Raw genomic sequence first — 16,179 nt, 5'->3', positions numbered from 1 at the left:
ATTTCTGAGGAAAAAAACCTCAAATAAGGGGGTTGGAGTGGGAGTCTGTCGTTGTAGGGTCACTCAATCACACAAAAATCACATAGGAATCAGCCAAGAACAGTGATTTGCTTTTCTTGATTTATCAGCTGTAAAAGCGTGTGGTGCTCAGCTGTGGTGCTCAGTGTGGTGCTCAGCTGTGGTGCTCAGTGTGGTGCTCAGCTGTGGTGCTCAGCTCTGTGGTGCTCAGTGTGGTGCTCAGCTGTGGTGCTCAGCTGTGGTGCTCAGTGTGGTGCTCAGCTGTGGTGCTCAGCTGTGGTGCTCAGCTCTGTGGTGCTCAGCTGTGGTGCTCAGCTGTGGTGCTCAGCTGTGGTGCTCAGTGTGGTGCTCAGCTGTGGTGCTCAGCTGTGGTGCTCAGTGTGGTGCTCAGCTGTGGTGCTCAGTGTGGTGCTCAGCTGTGGTGCTCAGCTGTGGTGCTCAGCTCTGTGGTGCTCAGTGTGGTGCTCAGCTGTGGTGCTCAGCTGTGGTGCTCAGTGTGGTGCTCAGCTGTGGTGCTCAGCTGTGGTGCTCAGTGTGGTGCTCAGTGTGGTGCTCAGCTGTGGTGCTCAGCTGTGGTGCTCAGCTGTGGTGCTCAGCTGTGGTGCTCAGCTCTGTGGGAGGAAGAGTCCCGTGGGCTGCAGGGGGATTGCTGTCCAGTCAGCAGGGTCCACTAAGCCGGGCATCTCCGTTGTCCTTTTGTTTTGCACGTGAGTGGTCACACCACCCCCACGTTCCCCTGTGTCACCAGCAGCTGTGCCAATAACAGGGACTGGCAGTTTGTCTTTCCACACTGTGGACTCCGGTGGCCGCAGCTGTGTCCCCTCTGCCTGACTTCACTGAGGACTCCTGGTTCCTCCTAGAGTCCTGACCACGGTGACGGCCAGGCCTCTGTCCCATCCAATCGTAGTGATCACATGTCACACAGCAGATGGTGAAGAAGCCAAGGATTGAAGGAGGTCACTCAGGAGTCAGTTCAGATGCAGGGAGTGGGCCGAGCTGGGAGTGGGCTGAGCTGGGAGTGGGCTGAGCTGGGAGTGGCAGGAACCTGTGCAGGGAGCCTTCCTTGGGCAGGGGACAGAGAGGGCTGCGGGGATATGGGTGGGCCTCCCATGGTGTCTGCCAGTGGTGGTCCACAGCCTAGGGGAAGAGATAGGAGGTAGATGCTTACAGCCAGTGACCACACAGTAGGGCTGTAGGGTTTGTCCTTTGCTGAGGACAAGCAGGAGATAAGAGTGAAGAGGTTTCTTACAGGACGTGAAAGCAGAGTCTCCCAGCAGAGACGGCCAGGGCTTCCAGTGGAACCTGCCCACGTTCCTCATCCCTGCAGGGCCGGCACATTCCTGAGCATGCTCAGTCTGAGGGCGGGCATCACAAGTTCAGGAAAATGGTGGTCAGGTTGTCCTCTGCGGGGATATTGTGCTGTAATGAGCACATTTACTGAGGTTGTCAGAAAGATCAGTCAGAGTGACTCAGAGATTCCTTGGCTGGTTCCTGGCAATCCTTTTGGGAAGCAAAACACCTTTGAGGAGTATTAACAGTCATTTAAAGGGGCAGCAGTCTAGGTGACCTCCCTAGAGGCTAGAGGGTCAGCACAGGGGCAGGATAAGTATGGACAAAGCTCCCTGGGGCTGTAAGATGGAGGGACAAGGTGAGCATGGAGGGAGCCTGCAGGAAAGGACTGGAAGAGGGACCCAGGGGCTTGGGACAGGCAGGCAAGGGCCCAGATCTCTTCCTGGTTGCAGGGGAAGGGCGGGAGACTTCCGCAGGGGAGGAACACGTCTTGTTCACACTTAGGAAGACCTGGATCCAAAAGCCAGGGGTGGGACTCAGCAAGCCCATGACGTTGGGCGGGAAAGCATCACACCTTCATTTTTCACTACCTACACTCCTTCAAACTCGAGTGTAGGGAACAAGCCAGACCCAGGGGCTCACACCTGCAACCCCAGGGACTCGGGAGGCTGAGGCAGGAGGATCGCAAGGTCAAAGCCAGCCTCAGCAACTTAGGCAGATCTTGTCTCAAAATAAAAAGCTGCAGAGAAATCCCTGGGTTCGATCCCAGTACCAAAATGAAAGTATAGGGAGCACCCTTCAGCAGCACCAACGGAGCCTATGGCTTCGTCACTAACAGGAATCACTGGTGTTTCTCTGCCACCGTCAAAGGACCGCGTTACAGTTTGGCAATTTTCAATGGCTTTATTTTCAGTTCTAGAGCAGAGCAATCATCGTGCTATGAATCCAGAAGAAGAGGTTGGGTTTGTAGACAGAAAGAGGGTGGAAGAGGCTGAACAAAACCAAAAGCGGGCTGGTGTTGCTCGCGGTTCAGCCTTGCCTGGGCTCCATCCCCCCACACACAGAGAAGGGAGGGGATGGGTCAGATCAAGTTACCTGTTCAGGGGTGGAGGGGGCAGAGCAATAGAAAAAACAACTGAAGCTTAATATCAGGTGGTTTCAGGTCACTTCCTTGTGTAAAGCTTAAGGCAGGAGGAAGTTCACGATCATGTCAACTGGAACTGGCCCGTTGGGGACAGTTGGTGGCTCTCTCTCTTTTCCTGACTTTCCAGGTCAGAGGAACAGTCTTAGGGAAGCAGCCTAGCTTCAGCAGGTGGACTCCAGTGTGAGCCACTCCGTTTGGGCTTTTGGCGGGTCTCTTGGGGCCAGAACATGATACCCCAGAACTGGTGCTTCGACCTGCTGCAGGGCCTTGAACCTCCTTCAGGGTCCAGGCCCCTATGACCTCTGTCCATGAAGGCACAGGTTCTCTCCAAGGTCCCCTCGCCCACCTGACCTGACCGGCCAGGAGGGGCATGACCTGCAGCAGTCTTCCCGCAGCGAGGAGAGACGCACACTCAGGTTGAAGGCAGGAAGACCTGAGTCTGTCACACACCAGGCCAGACTTTGTCACCACCTCTGTCCTCTATTGCCATCCCACAGGGAGCCATTTACCATCCACCCTCTCTGTTATGAAGAGGAGAGGCGGGGCCAAAGGAGCGAGGTCTGACAGATGGACACTGACCATGGAGGATGGAGAAATGGACTGCACAAAGGAGAAGGGGTGTCACCAGAGCCAGAGTGTAGACAGGGTTGGGGACAAGGTGGCAGGATCAAGCTGCTCAGGGCTCACCCGACCTGCCACGAGGAGGCCAGCAAGTGACATCCACCGTGATGGAGACAGGCAGAGACGTGGTGTGACCAGGTGGGCTGCAGACAGGAGGGGATCCCATCTGTTTTCTCGGTAAAGCAGGTGCTGGGGATTAAGGAAGGAGCAGAGGGTGAAAGGGAGGGAGGGGCACTTCATCCTCCAAGGGTCACAGTGCCATCCCCCAGCGCTGCCAGTCCCATCAGATCAGGGTCACACGAAGGTGAGCCCACGGGACGGTGTTATCTTCTCCGGCCACTTCCACCTGTGGTCAGAAAGGACGAACTAACTGGAGAGTCAGGACTTCCCAGGCAGCGGAAAGAGGGGGAGGAGGAGGAGCGGCGGGGTTTGCCGGCAGAGGAAGGGGAGACGGGGCCTGCGTGGGCCCCCAGAGATTGGCCTGCACTCCCTCCCCCACCTGCAAGCCCCCCAAATCCTTTGGCTTAAGGGAAGCTCCCCCAGATGTTAGCACCTGAGGCTTCTTGAGACCCGCAGAACGCAGCGGGCTTTGCAACTCCCCCTTAGCAACTAGGAGGCTCCGGGAGACAGGGCGCCTGCAGCCCCACCGCCTTCCCCCTCCCCAGAGCCCTCCTCCTTCAGGACCCTGATGGTCCCTCCAACACACCTCCCAGCCCTGGCCCTCCTGGTGCCAGCAGCCCGGACATCTGAGTCGAGGGATCCAGCAAACCCCTCCAGGAGAAAGGAGCCCCAGGGACCCTCTGGGTCCCCACTGTTAGCATGGGAAGTTGGCTACAGATGCGCAGCGGTGGGAGAAGCAGGGAAAGACCCCCGGCCGGCAATCGGCTCAGAGGCCTTAACACCCGTCATCCAACCAGAAGGACATAGCCCGCTCCCCCGTGTGGGTGGGCTTCAGGAGAAATCCATCGTCGGAGGGTGGGCGGCGACTCAGAGCCACTGGGGGCAACACGAGGCTCCCCGGCACCCACCAAAGGGGCTCATCTCTGCTCCATAGATACATGGTCCCGGTCCTGTTCCCAAGGTCACACCGGCACCCACAAGCTACTGCAAGGGTCAGGTGCCGTTGTGAGACCTCCCACCAGCGGCACTAGGCACAGAGGACAAGGTGGCCCAGGACTGTACTGGGTCATGTCCTCAGCCTTACCACAGCAGGCGCCGAGCTCCCCTCCCCAGGGACAGCGGCCTCAGGTGCCCCAGGCCCAAAGGGGCTTGGCTACCTGCCACCCCCAATTCCCACCGCCCATCCTAGGGAAAGCGCAGAGGCATTTTGGCGCCCTTCAGCCCCTGTCCCATGCACGGCCCTCTCTGGGGAATGGCTCACCTTGCCCTCGCCTTCCGCTAATGACGAGGCTGTGCTTCTGCTTCTGCGCCGGGGTCATTGTCCTGGTCTTAAGCATTACGCCCAGGACCAGGGTCCCTCCGCGACCAGCTCCAGGAACACTACCCGGAAGAACCTGGATCCCTGTGCTGTGGTGACCGGGCTGCTCAGAGTGCGCCCACCTCCAGCCAGGACTGCAGTGAAGTCCGAGCAGCGACCGGTGAGTCTCCACCTCGGGGGTTCCCTCTTCTTTTCCACTCACGGCATCAGCCTAACAGGCCTTTGGTGGTGGGAGGTATTTGGGTGACCTATTGGCTGCATCAAATTGGGGTGCAGAGTGCAAATTTTCTATCTCCATCGTTGGGGGGTTGAATAGCCAATAGGTTGGCCTCCAACTTTTGATCCTCCTGCCTCAGCCTCCAGAGTCGCTGGGATTGCAGGTGTGCACACTGAGCTTTATTTATGTCATTTTATATTTTGTATGTTGTAGACGGAGGATTGTGTTATTCTTTGCTCTCAGAGGAGAATTTAAATGAATTTTTGAGAGGCAATGAGGAGAATCCGATTGACCCAAACATTGAGAACTTAAAAACCTGGAAGCATTTTGTCTCTTTTTCTTCAAAGAAAGGAAGCCAAGAGCTCTCAGCCTGTCCGTTGGATTGGTGTTCCAATGTGACGTCACTGTCAAGTGGAGCCAGGAAACCCTTCGCCTGCACGTTGGTGCCCTTCCACACGTTGGACTATGCTGGATCCAATGAGTTCAAGGCCACACCCTTTCAGCAGTGGCAGTTCATGAACCCCTGGGGGCCACCCAATAGTCACAAGCAGGGTGATCACAGGTTCTTTATTGCAGTCTTACCTGCTGATACCTGCAACAGTCAAGTCGAACTTTACACAAATTTGTGTGCGTGTGTGTGCGTGTTACAGAACAACTAAGAAAGGATTAGTCTGCAGTCACCAAAGAGACCTCCACCATGATCGTAACATATAAGCTTCTCCAGGGACCCCCACCATAATTAAGCTTCTTGTCAGCAAGACTTCACAAACAGTGTCAGCGGGACTTCCCAGGAGTTCTGCAGACGCTCAATGTGGTCGGAAGCTTCCTCTGTCTTGTAAAGGCCAGGTTTGCCGACAAAAGGCTCTGTCTCAAGAGTTTGGTGTACGAAAGTTACTGTCCCTGCTTTCCTGTTAAAACCTTGTGAAACCTCAGTCTAGCCTAAGAATATGGGACAAAGAGTACCTGTCCTGTAACCACCCACTGTTAGGCACCCCCGCACACACACACTGGGTATGAATCTCAAAGGATCTCCAGGCCCGGGTCCAGAGAGTTATAGGCATTAGACCCTCCGGACCACTGCAGCTTAAATAAACTGCTTCCTGAAGATCCCTCGCTACCCAGCCTCATCTGTCCCCCGTCATGGCCCCAGGAGCTCAGAAGGCTGAACTGAGCACACAGGAGAGAACACACGGGAATCCAAAGTCCCGGCAAGCAAAGAAGTCGTCCCGGACACTTGTTTGGAGCTGTCCAAGAGCAGCACTTGTGCTAGGCCAGAGTCCGATGGATGGCAGTTTCAGGGACAGGCTGGAGTGGTTGTCACTGGCAGGAGAGGCCAGAGGACAGAGATTCAGAGGTTTGTCACCGTGGTGTTTTCCTGGGCAAGGCTCGTGATGAGTGACCAGGTGACAGAGTCAGTGTGCTCCTGTGTCCAGCCCTGGGGTGCTCCTCCTTTTAAGGGCCTCGAGAGAGGGGGTTGCTTCCTTTGGTGGCCTGGGTTTGCTGTGCCAGTGCATCCCTGTGCTTCTGAGTGATCCAGCAGCTTCACAGATGCCCACGGTTGATGATGCCATTGGTATAGCCACCAGCTTGTGCCTGACACTGTGCCAGGCAGATGGTGGCTGTTGACTTGTACAAACAGGGAGAGCCATTTAACCTCAGCACCTTTCCAACCGGAGTCACCGATGGCAGACGGTGGCTTTGCAAAGCAGAGTAAGTCAGGGCTTGGCACAGCCTAGAAACCAGGGCACAGCCTGCTCTCCACAGTCCTGCTCAGGGAGGCGGGGAGCAGTTTCAAATGCAGAGACTGTAGCTAGGGTTTGTCTAGAAGCCGCCTTTTACCCTACTCCTGTTAGGGCTCAGAGGTAATAGTAGGTATGAGCCTGGGAAGGTGGAAAACAAGGGGTTAGTTCTACCGACTGCCGACTCTCAGCGTGTTTTTTAAAAGAAACAGCTCACACCAGTCCTCCTGGCCCCACTGGGACTGAAGATAATAAACTGGAACAAACCAAGTATTATTCTCAGGGCCAAGGAATGTTTGCCGGAGGCTCCTCCTTAAAGAAGAGGAAGATGGATTACCCTGTCTGGTCTGGGAACAAGTTCCAAATCAAATCAGCCAGGCGCAGGCCAAGATGACTGAATTTCGTTTTTTTGATCTTATTGTTATTTTGGTCTTATTGTTATTGCACACACCCCTCCCATGGGTCTCATTTAGATACTTATGGGTAGAAACATACACAGCAAAGATTTCAAAACCTGACAGTCCAACTGTCAATCAAAAGCTAAGAGTGGTGCCTGGGCGGGATTCTCCAAAAACTGCCCATTAAGCCCCGTAAAATCTGGGACACAGGAAAGGGATTTGTCGATCTCCTTTCTGATACGACCCACTCTCTCCCTCGAGGGTGCTGCCCCGCTTCTTTCTCCTCTTATAAACTTTGCTCTGCTTTACTGTGCCTCATGTATTGCTTGAAAGTTTCTCTTGCAAGAACACAAGTGCTAAGAAGGCAGCGCAATCTCCAGTAACAAAGTGGCTCCCCAAAGCGGACAGAAATTAAGCCCATTAGAAATCTGTCCACAAAGGAAAATTTTTTCCAGAAGGCAACTGAGACTCCAAATAGGAAAGAATACAGCGCAGAACTAAGGGTTGAACCACGAGGCAGAGAGAAGACCACCGACACCCATTTTAAATCAAATTAAAGCAAGCTTGCATTGTGTACACAAAGAGAGCTGGGCAGCGGCTGTCTCTCCCAAACCAGAGATCAGCAGCCCGGCTCTCCAGGAAAAAGGTTTTATAGCACAAAAAGTTACAAAGTCAGGGTGTCTGGGAACTTACAGCCAACAGGATTCTGACAAGCATAATACAAAGGCAGAGAGCAGGTTCATGAACCACATGGCTTAACATTTCAAGGTAGGGAATAAATTCAGATCCCAACATCAGAATTTATGAGGCACCACTGAGGTTTCAGAGAGGGTTGTTATCTGGTCGGGGGGAGCCAGGATTTATGAGGTGCCACTAAGGTTTTAGAAAGGGTTGTTATCTGGTCAGGGAGAGCCAGTCTGGGTGAGTCCAAGGCACGGGCAGGAATCCCAAGCAAGTTTAAAACATCAAAATTTGGCCAGGCCAAATAAAATCCCAGTATCTTACAGAAAACAGAAATTAACTTTTTATAACTTTTTGACCAGATGGCTCCCAATCTTAAGATGGAATTAGGCTGGGTTCATCATTGAGAAAGGTTTTGTGCAAGTCATACAAAATATATTTTAGAAGTTTTAAAGGGGAGGTGGAAGGAAATGGAAGATGTAAAAGATTTTATGCATAATCAAGTTGATAAAAAATATGGGTGTTGGTAGAGGCTGTACAGATGTCAAAGGTACATTGTGTTATTATAAGAAAATAGTATTTCTCCATTTGAAAATAGCATTTCTCCATTTGCTGCACAAAGCCAATTTGTTTTGCTCCTGTGGGTTTTGCTTTCTTTTTCCTTGTAAGATTTTATAACTCTTGTCTGGTAACATTCTGCAGAAGCGCAACTTCTAACAAACTAACCTGGCCCAGTGTTTGTGAGATGCTAAACGTCACTCACAGGTCAGAGAGGGTAACCCACAGTGGACTCCAGGTCAGCCCTGCCCGAGCCCACTCCTCCTAACTTCCATGTCACTCAGTGTGGCTAAAAGGGCTTGACACTGGCTCCTAGTCTTCTGTCACTCCCCCTTCCACAGGGGGCCCAATCAGACCAACAGCTGGGACAGGTCCTTCCCGGCAGCAAGGGACAATCAGAAACCAAACCACAGTGTGGCTGATTAGCAATGTCCTTAGAAAAAAGGAGGCAGACACAGAAGGGGGGTCGTCAGAGTGAAAATGGACTCATTTACGTCATCTCTACCAAAAGGAAAGTAAGGCCGGGTGGTTGTGAGGGACGTCTTCTCATGCATGACCATCTGGGGCAGAAGCTCCACCGCTACCTCCCCGCGGAAGGCAGAGCTCCCAGCCGAGACAGCTGCCCTCTGTGTACATACTTCTTCTACTTTTAGGTCTAAGCATCTGGCCGCTGGCTTGCCACCTAGCCAGGAACCAAGTGGCCTCAACAGTGTCATTCCTCTAACAAGTCCCTCAAGACAGAGGAATAAACAAAGAAAAGGGGGGAGCTATAGCAGGCTCCCCTGAAGTAGTCCTGCACTCCTCCCCCCCCGCCAGTCCACCCATCCTTTGGCTGAAGGGAACCCCCCACCTGTTAGCTGCTGAAGCTTTCCGCAGACCCTCAGAACCAGAGGCCCTTGCTGCGCGGGTGGGAATGCCCCAGAGGCTATGCAGGCACCAACACCAAGGCCTCCCTGCCTCCTCCCCTCCCTAAGCCCTCCCTCCTCTTCAGGGCCAAGCTCAAAGGCACCTGGTTCCTTCCTCCCGGCACTCCCCGCCCCAGTACTGGCTCCTGAGCATAGAAGATCTGAGGGGTTGATTCCAGTCGCAGGATCAGTGGTTTGGGGTGCCAGAGGGGCTGGGGCCTCTCCAGTGGAGGGATTATAATTTTAGAATAGAGATTATTTGAAAGTGAAAACTTTGAAATTTTAAATGAACTTCCAGAGTTCATACAGCCTTACCCATTGAGGCCCCAAACTGCCTCCCTCCGCCTCCCTTTCATTTTATTTTCCTATTGCCCCAACTCTTTTTTGTTAAGTTGGCATATAAACCTTTCCCTCTGGGCATTAATTATGGACTAACTTCCCTGTGCTGATATAAATAGGCCTTGTCTTTTCTCCTGTTGATATACTGTCAGTTAATTTGCAGGCCCCTGGACATTGAACCTCAGAGGGTAGGGGGAAGCCCTTTCTAACTTGCAGAGAAACAGGTCGGGGTTCTGGGATGGGAGGATTGTATTTGGGACCCTGGGAGCAGTTCTTGGTGGTGGCCAGATGAAGATAGAAGGGGCCGCCGGGGTGGGGGTGTGGTGAAGGACAAGGTCATCTTCGGGAGGTCACAGGAGAGGCCGGCATTTGGATGCTGAAGTCTCCATGATTGAGGACAAGAAGCGGGTAGAGCTAAGGGCAAGGAGCGGGGAGGAGGTCACCAGAGCGTGCTGGCAACAGGAGGGACAGGTGCAGGTGGTGAGTGGTGGGAGAGTCACGGCAGTGGGCGGGCAGGGAGGAGGGGCACACACCAGGGGTCAGCCAGCCTCCTGGTGGGGAAGCATCTCTAGGCACAGGGAGATGGAGGCCGAGGCTGGGGCAGGGCACTGCTGATGAGCATGAGGGAGGCGGCTGCAGGGAGGCCTGCAGCGGAGGAGGGCTCGGGGGGCACCGCTGCTCCCCCGGCAGGACCAGCTGACCTGACTCGAGGTTTTCTTGAGGCCAAAGGGAGCAGAGCCGAGGGGTCCCCGACTCAGGGTCCAGTCCCCTCCAAGAGGCCGAGAGCAGCTGCTCAGGGGTGGGCCTGAGTGTTTGCAGGACGAGTGGCAAGTTCTGGGGACCTGATTCAGCTGCTTTTAACAGAGCAGCGAAGCTGAGTTTGGGAGGCTGAGCCCGGGGACCACCGCAGGATGCCACGCTGGTCACAGTCCAGTGTTGGGGAACATTCTGGTTTTGGTGAGAGTGGACACCCCACCTCTTCCAGCCAGAGAATTGGGGGGTGGCATAGAATGGCCACGGGTGGAGAGTCCACGCTGGGCATGAGGGACTGTCCGGGTGAGGCCACTGGCCACTGTCTCTCAAGGGGTTCCTTAGAGGCACCTACCAAGCTCACACCAGCGCTATTTTGAAATAAGGCTGATCTTGGAAGGTCTCCAAGGGCGGTCAGCCCGCGGCTGGGGTAGAATCCGTCTGTGAGAGGCGCCGACCAAGGGATCTGAGTGACAGTAAGAGTGCCACTGGCAACCCCTTCATCTTGTTCCCAAGGGGCGCTGAGGTCAGGGCTGGGTGGGGACATAGGTGTGTTACAGCATATCCGTGTCACCCTGGGGAGAGGACGCAGGAGAAGGGGCTTACGATGCCACAGGGCACCCCTCCCTCCCTGATACCCTCCCCATCGGGAGGAGATGGAGCCTGGCGATCCCGCCCAGCAGGTCTGCTAACCCCCATCCTGAACACGTGGAGGGAATGCAGACGGCTCAGCCTGCTGCCCAGGACTGTGGTCAAGTGGTAACCAGAGTCCTCCGGGCCCCAGATTTCTCCCAGGCACGTCCCCGGCCCCCATCAGTCCCCTGGCCAAGCTAGGGACCCGGAGAGAACCCAGTTGGGACCAACTGCACATCCTAGCTGTGACCTTGGTAAGCCCTGTGCTCTTCACTGGGTCTCAGTTTCTGCATCTGCCAAATAAGGCTGGGCTTAGCACCCAGCACCCAGCATCCAGCATCCAGCACTCGGTGTTTATCTAGTTGGGTGGGCGGGGAGCTGAGCCTCTCCTGGAGTGGAATTCAGCAGGAAGGGGTTGGTGGGTCAGGACAGCCTGGGTTTTGCTAGGGATCCGAGACTGACTTGGCATCTGGTAGATAAGTGTTCCTCTCAGGACCCAGTGCAGGCCTGGTCACCTTGGGAAGGGGACACCCCCAATTCAGCCGTTCTGGACATGTGTCTACTAAAGGGCATTGGCATGATACCAGCAGGGAGAGAGGACTCAGGGAGGAACGGGGGGCACTCACCCACATTCTTTGGGCATATTCAGAGTCACGTGGCCATTTGTGCTCTGCCCTGATGGTGTTTCCCATGCCGGGTTCCAGAGCTTTCCCCAGACCCAGGATTCAGGGCTGACTGGGCCCCGAGGGTTTCCCGGGAGCCCAGTCCCAGGGCTGAGTCTCTGCACTGGAGCTCTTTCCTGCAGAAGGTCCAGGTCTTCCTTCAAAGTCTGAAAGGGGTTGGTGACCCCAAAGGTTGAAAGCACACTGCCCAGGTGACGTCTGTGGAGGCAGAGAGACGTCAGCCCTGGGTCTTCTCACCGTCCACGGAATCACCTAAGGCCCGCGTTCTGGCAGGACTCGGAGGAGCCCGGGACCCTGGCCAGTCTTGTTCTCTTGCTCAACTCCTTGGTGTACAGATGGCTGCTTGGCACGGGGAGGAGAGCGCCCACAGCCAGGCGCTATTGAGGGGGAGAGAAGGGAAGGGACAGCAAGGCCGACAGGAGGGCAGGCTCAAGGACACCCATCCCACAGACCCGGCACGTTAAGAGACAGTTCCTGCCATCAGCCTCCATCTTGCCAACAGCGGCTGCATCCTCCATGGTCCCGCCACAGTACAACTGAAGTACCAGAACCTGGCAAGGGGAGCTCCCCACTTCCTCTTCTGGGCCTTTAAAGGTGAAGCCTGCAAGGACGGGGGCACTCTTGCCCCGCCCAGGCGCCCTGCTCAGGGAGGGCTGATTCCTCCTCTCACTTTCCTTTGTAGTAAATTCCTGCTCACTCGCTCACCTTCTTGGCCTTCACACTGTCCATTCTTAGACCACTGAACAAAAACCCAGTCCCCACTCCTGCTGGTGACACTCCAGTGCATACCTCTAATCCAAGATCCTGGGAGGCTGAGACAGGAGGATCAAAAGATCAAGTTCAAGACAAGCCTGGGAGACTTAATGAGAAAAAAAGGACTGAGAATGTAGCTTAGTGGTAGAGTATCTCTGGGCTCAATCCACAGTATAGTGTTACCAAAAGCTCAGTCCTTGTCCCCGATGCCAATCCAATAACAAGGACACAGTTTTAAGAAAAAGGAAAAAGTAAGTTTATTGCTTTGCTAGCAAAGGAGAAACACAGGGGACTCCTGTCCCTGTCCCAAAGGCTGTGAGTTTGTCCATCAGCAGTAACGGGGATTTTATAGAGGACAGTCAGGGAAAATGAGATTAGGAAGGAGATAGCAGGAAAGAGAAGGTCAAGGGAAAGAAGAGCAGGGAGAAGAAGTTTGGGGAAAAAGAAAGAAACATGTAAGTGTTAAAGCCACAAGGGACACAGTCAAAGCATCAGGTGAACCCCTGCTACATTTCCCCATTGTCAATTTTAAAAAATATTTTATTTGTCAATGGACCTTTATTTCATTTATTTATATGTGGTGCTGAGAATCAAACCCAGTGCCCCACACATGCCAGGCTAGGGCTCTGCCACTGAGCCACAGCTCCAGGCCCCCACTGTCAATTTTTAGCTTCCATTTCTAAGAAAAGTAGGTGACAACATCTCCGAACTACTTCCTGCTGAAAGGGAGCAAAGTTAGGGGAAGTAACCAAAGTCCTTGTTCTCTATCAGGTGGGGCATGGACAGTTAAGGGCATTCAACATCAGAGCAGTCCAGAGGTCCATAGTGGCAGGTGGCAGGTGACCATACAAGGTATACATAGGGCAGGAATCGTGCTAAGACAACAATAAACACAGAAAAACATTACTTTTTTGTGAACAATTAGCATAAAAGCAATTAGTATTTCAGCCAGCCTCTGAAAACCATGAAGACAGTAACTCTTAATCATAGCAATGAACACAGATCAAGTTCAATATAAGAGGTTAGGAAGATTTGTAGGTCTATGAAATCAGACTCAAATTAACTCAGGATAAATTTGCAACTCTTGTGATCACTATTAGTAGGCATTCTCACGCAAGAACCCTGCCTTTATAGCCTCCAGCTTTACTTACTGTTGGTAGGGCTGACCCAAGTGTACATCTTAAGTTACATTGAAAAACATTGGTTTTCCTTTTAATGCTCACATATGACTGTGCTTTTTTAGGCTATACTCTCCTGCCAGGTGTTTAAGACCAAGCTGGTCAAAACTGACCTTGTTCCTGTGTATTCTTAAGAGTCAGCTGAGATTTCTCAGAGATCACTCTTGGGGACATGTGTGAAGCCTTCTGGCTCCTTTAGCTTTCCTCTACCACTAGTGCCACTCTCCAGGATAGGCCAGGTCTGGCTGACCATATGTGGTTTCTCTTGGAAGCATCAGGGACATTTCCATCTCCAATGACCCCCCCCCCTTTGCAGAATGTGCACTGGTTCGCTTCCTGTTCTCTAGGGTCCTCTTGATCTCCCTGATTAGCAGACCGGGTGACTCACCAGAGTTGGCAGGACTCAGAGAGGGGTCTTGTTGGTCTCTGGATGCTGGCTGACCTTAGAGAGCAAGGATCAAAATGTTGGCTGCTTTTTTCTTGGCCCTTTTACTTCCTTAACTTTGGTCTTCAGGTTTTTGGTTTTAAACATCCATCAAGCCAGTTTCACTAGTCTTAAAGAGGGAGTAACAGGTTATAACCTCAGTATCTATAATTTTATAGATACCCCTTTTCATTTAATTGGGGTTAGTATTAGTATAAGAAGTCTGCATTATATACTATCTGTCCTATAGGTGATGGCTTATTGCAAATTAATTCAGGTTATTCTGTTAGAAGTAATGCTTCTCCAAAACACCAATAGGCAATAGTTATAAAGGTTTATAAAATAAACATTAACGTATCCTTGATGTCTATTTAGCCTCTACAAAGACCCATATATGTATCAACTCAATTACATACAAGTTTTACTTTTTAAGAACTCTTTTACAAATCTAAATACCTTTTATAATTTACCCAAACCTTTATTTAAGTTTTGTATTATGTCTTGTGTTTACTTTGAGATCACAGTAATCCTTATAACAATAACAACAAAAAACCTGTTTTGAACACAACTTGGATGAGTGGAAGTCTAGACTACTTCAGCGCCATCCTGACATGGAGAAGCCTGAGAGGCAGAGTCTTAAGTCAGTGAGGCTGGCCTCTTGATAAATCTTAAAAAGCATTTTATTTCTGAATCTGATCTTTGCTCCTTTTAAAAATATCATTCTACAAAGTGTACATGTATTATTTACTGAGCCTCTGAGTATCAGGTAACATAATGCAACACTACATAATCATACAGAGAGGCCAAGAGAGCTTAACTTCCCTTTTATGAAAAAGATGGAAGAATATTTTCCTCTTTCCAATTGTTAACCTTTGAACAAATCAAGCTTTCCTTGTTACATTCCGGAAATGCATTTAAATTCCTATTGCAGTATAAAGAGTAACACAAATTGTATATATAACTTATTGACAACAGGTTACCCTTATCCAGCTATAAAACATTAAATGACATAAATAAATACCAAAAAATATATTATTCTATAAAAATCTGAAGGAGACTATTACAGATAATATTAGTTTGGAGAATACCAACTTGGTAAAATGTTTCCCCTAAGCTTTACATTTAATTATGTTTAACTTTTAACTATAGTTTAGAGGGCTGGGGCTGTAGCTCAGTGGCAGAGTGCTTGCCTAGCATGGGTGAGGCACTAGGTTCGATCCTTAGCACCACTTACAAATAAACAAATCAAATAAAGGTATTCTGTCCATCTACAATTACAAAATTTCTCTTTTAAAAAAGTGCAATTTAGAATCCATAATGTATAGTAACAATAATCAGGGGTCTGCATGGGTTAACAGTACTAGGGAAAAGTCAAGGGATAGTCTAAAATCTCCTATTCATTTAGGAAACACTGTTAAGGATCAGAAATAGACTTAGTCAAAGCAAGCAGATATAGGACAGGTCTTCAAAGGACAGTGTGGCCCTTCACTGTCAGATACAGTATCAAAGAGGACACTTGGTTATCTTGCTGGTAAACTTACATAAACTTTCATTTTATAAACGTTCACATAACATTTTGACAAGGCTTAGACAGATATAGTTCTCGGATGCACACATGAACTAGTCACATATATTTAGGGTGTCAACTCTATTGTTATAACCTAAAGTAAGGCTTGTTATTTGCTTGGTCCCAGTGCTGGCTCTGCTCGGTTCCTCTAAGCCGCAGCCGCCACAGCTCCCACAGTCCCACAGCCCCCACGGCCTCCGCCTCGGGGCAGAAAAGGCGGAGCTTCCCGCATAGGCCCATCTTGGCAAATCTGCCCACAGCGTCTTCACCAAGGGCTGTGGCTTTGGCTTGATAAAATTTGATTTGAAAACAAAATCTGAGAATGGATTGGAATTTATGAGCTCAGGCTCAGCCACCACAGAGACCACCAAAGTGACAGGCGGCCTGGAAGCCAAGTACAGGTAGGCTGAGTCCTACTGACAACACACCAGGCAGCGAGGTCACCGTGGAGGATCAGCTTGCACATGGACTGAAGCTGACATGCGATTCATCCTTCTCACCTAACACTGGGGGGCGGGGGGGAGATAAAATCAAGATGGGGTACAAGTGGGAGCCCATCACCCAGGGCTGGGACGTGGACTTTGACATGCCTGGGTCTTCAATCCGGTGCTCTGGTGCTGGGTTTTGAGGGCTGGCTGGCTGCCTGATGAATTTGGAGACCACAAAGTCATGAGTGACCCAGAGCAACTTTGCAGTGACTACAAGACGGACGAATTCCAGCTTTACACTGACGTGAGCGACGGGACAGAGGAGGGCAGCCCATCAGAAGGTGGACAAGAAGCTGCAGGCTGCTGTCCATCTGTCTGGACAGCAGGAAACAGTGACACTGGCTTTGGAACCTGA

General features: G+C 51.6%; 1 pseudogene; it reads left to right on the top strand.

Moving 5' to 3' along the window:
* LOC143398584 (non-selective voltage-gated ion channel VDAC1-like) overlaps window positions 1–16,179 on the top strand; it is a 23,117-nt pseudogene extending 6,938 nt beyond the window's left edge.

The sequence above is a fragment of the Callospermophilus lateralis genome, chromosome 4 (assembly GCF_048772815.1).
Source record: "Callospermophilus lateralis isolate mCalLat2 chromosome 4, mCalLat2.hap1, whole genome shotgun sequence".
Taxonomy (NCBI): domain Eukaryota; kingdom Metazoa; phylum Chordata; class Mammalia; order Rodentia; family Sciuridae; genus Callospermophilus; species Callospermophilus lateralis.
The sequence above is the reverse complement of the archived record's forward strand: the minus strand, read 5'-3'. Positions and strand labels throughout refer to the sequence as shown.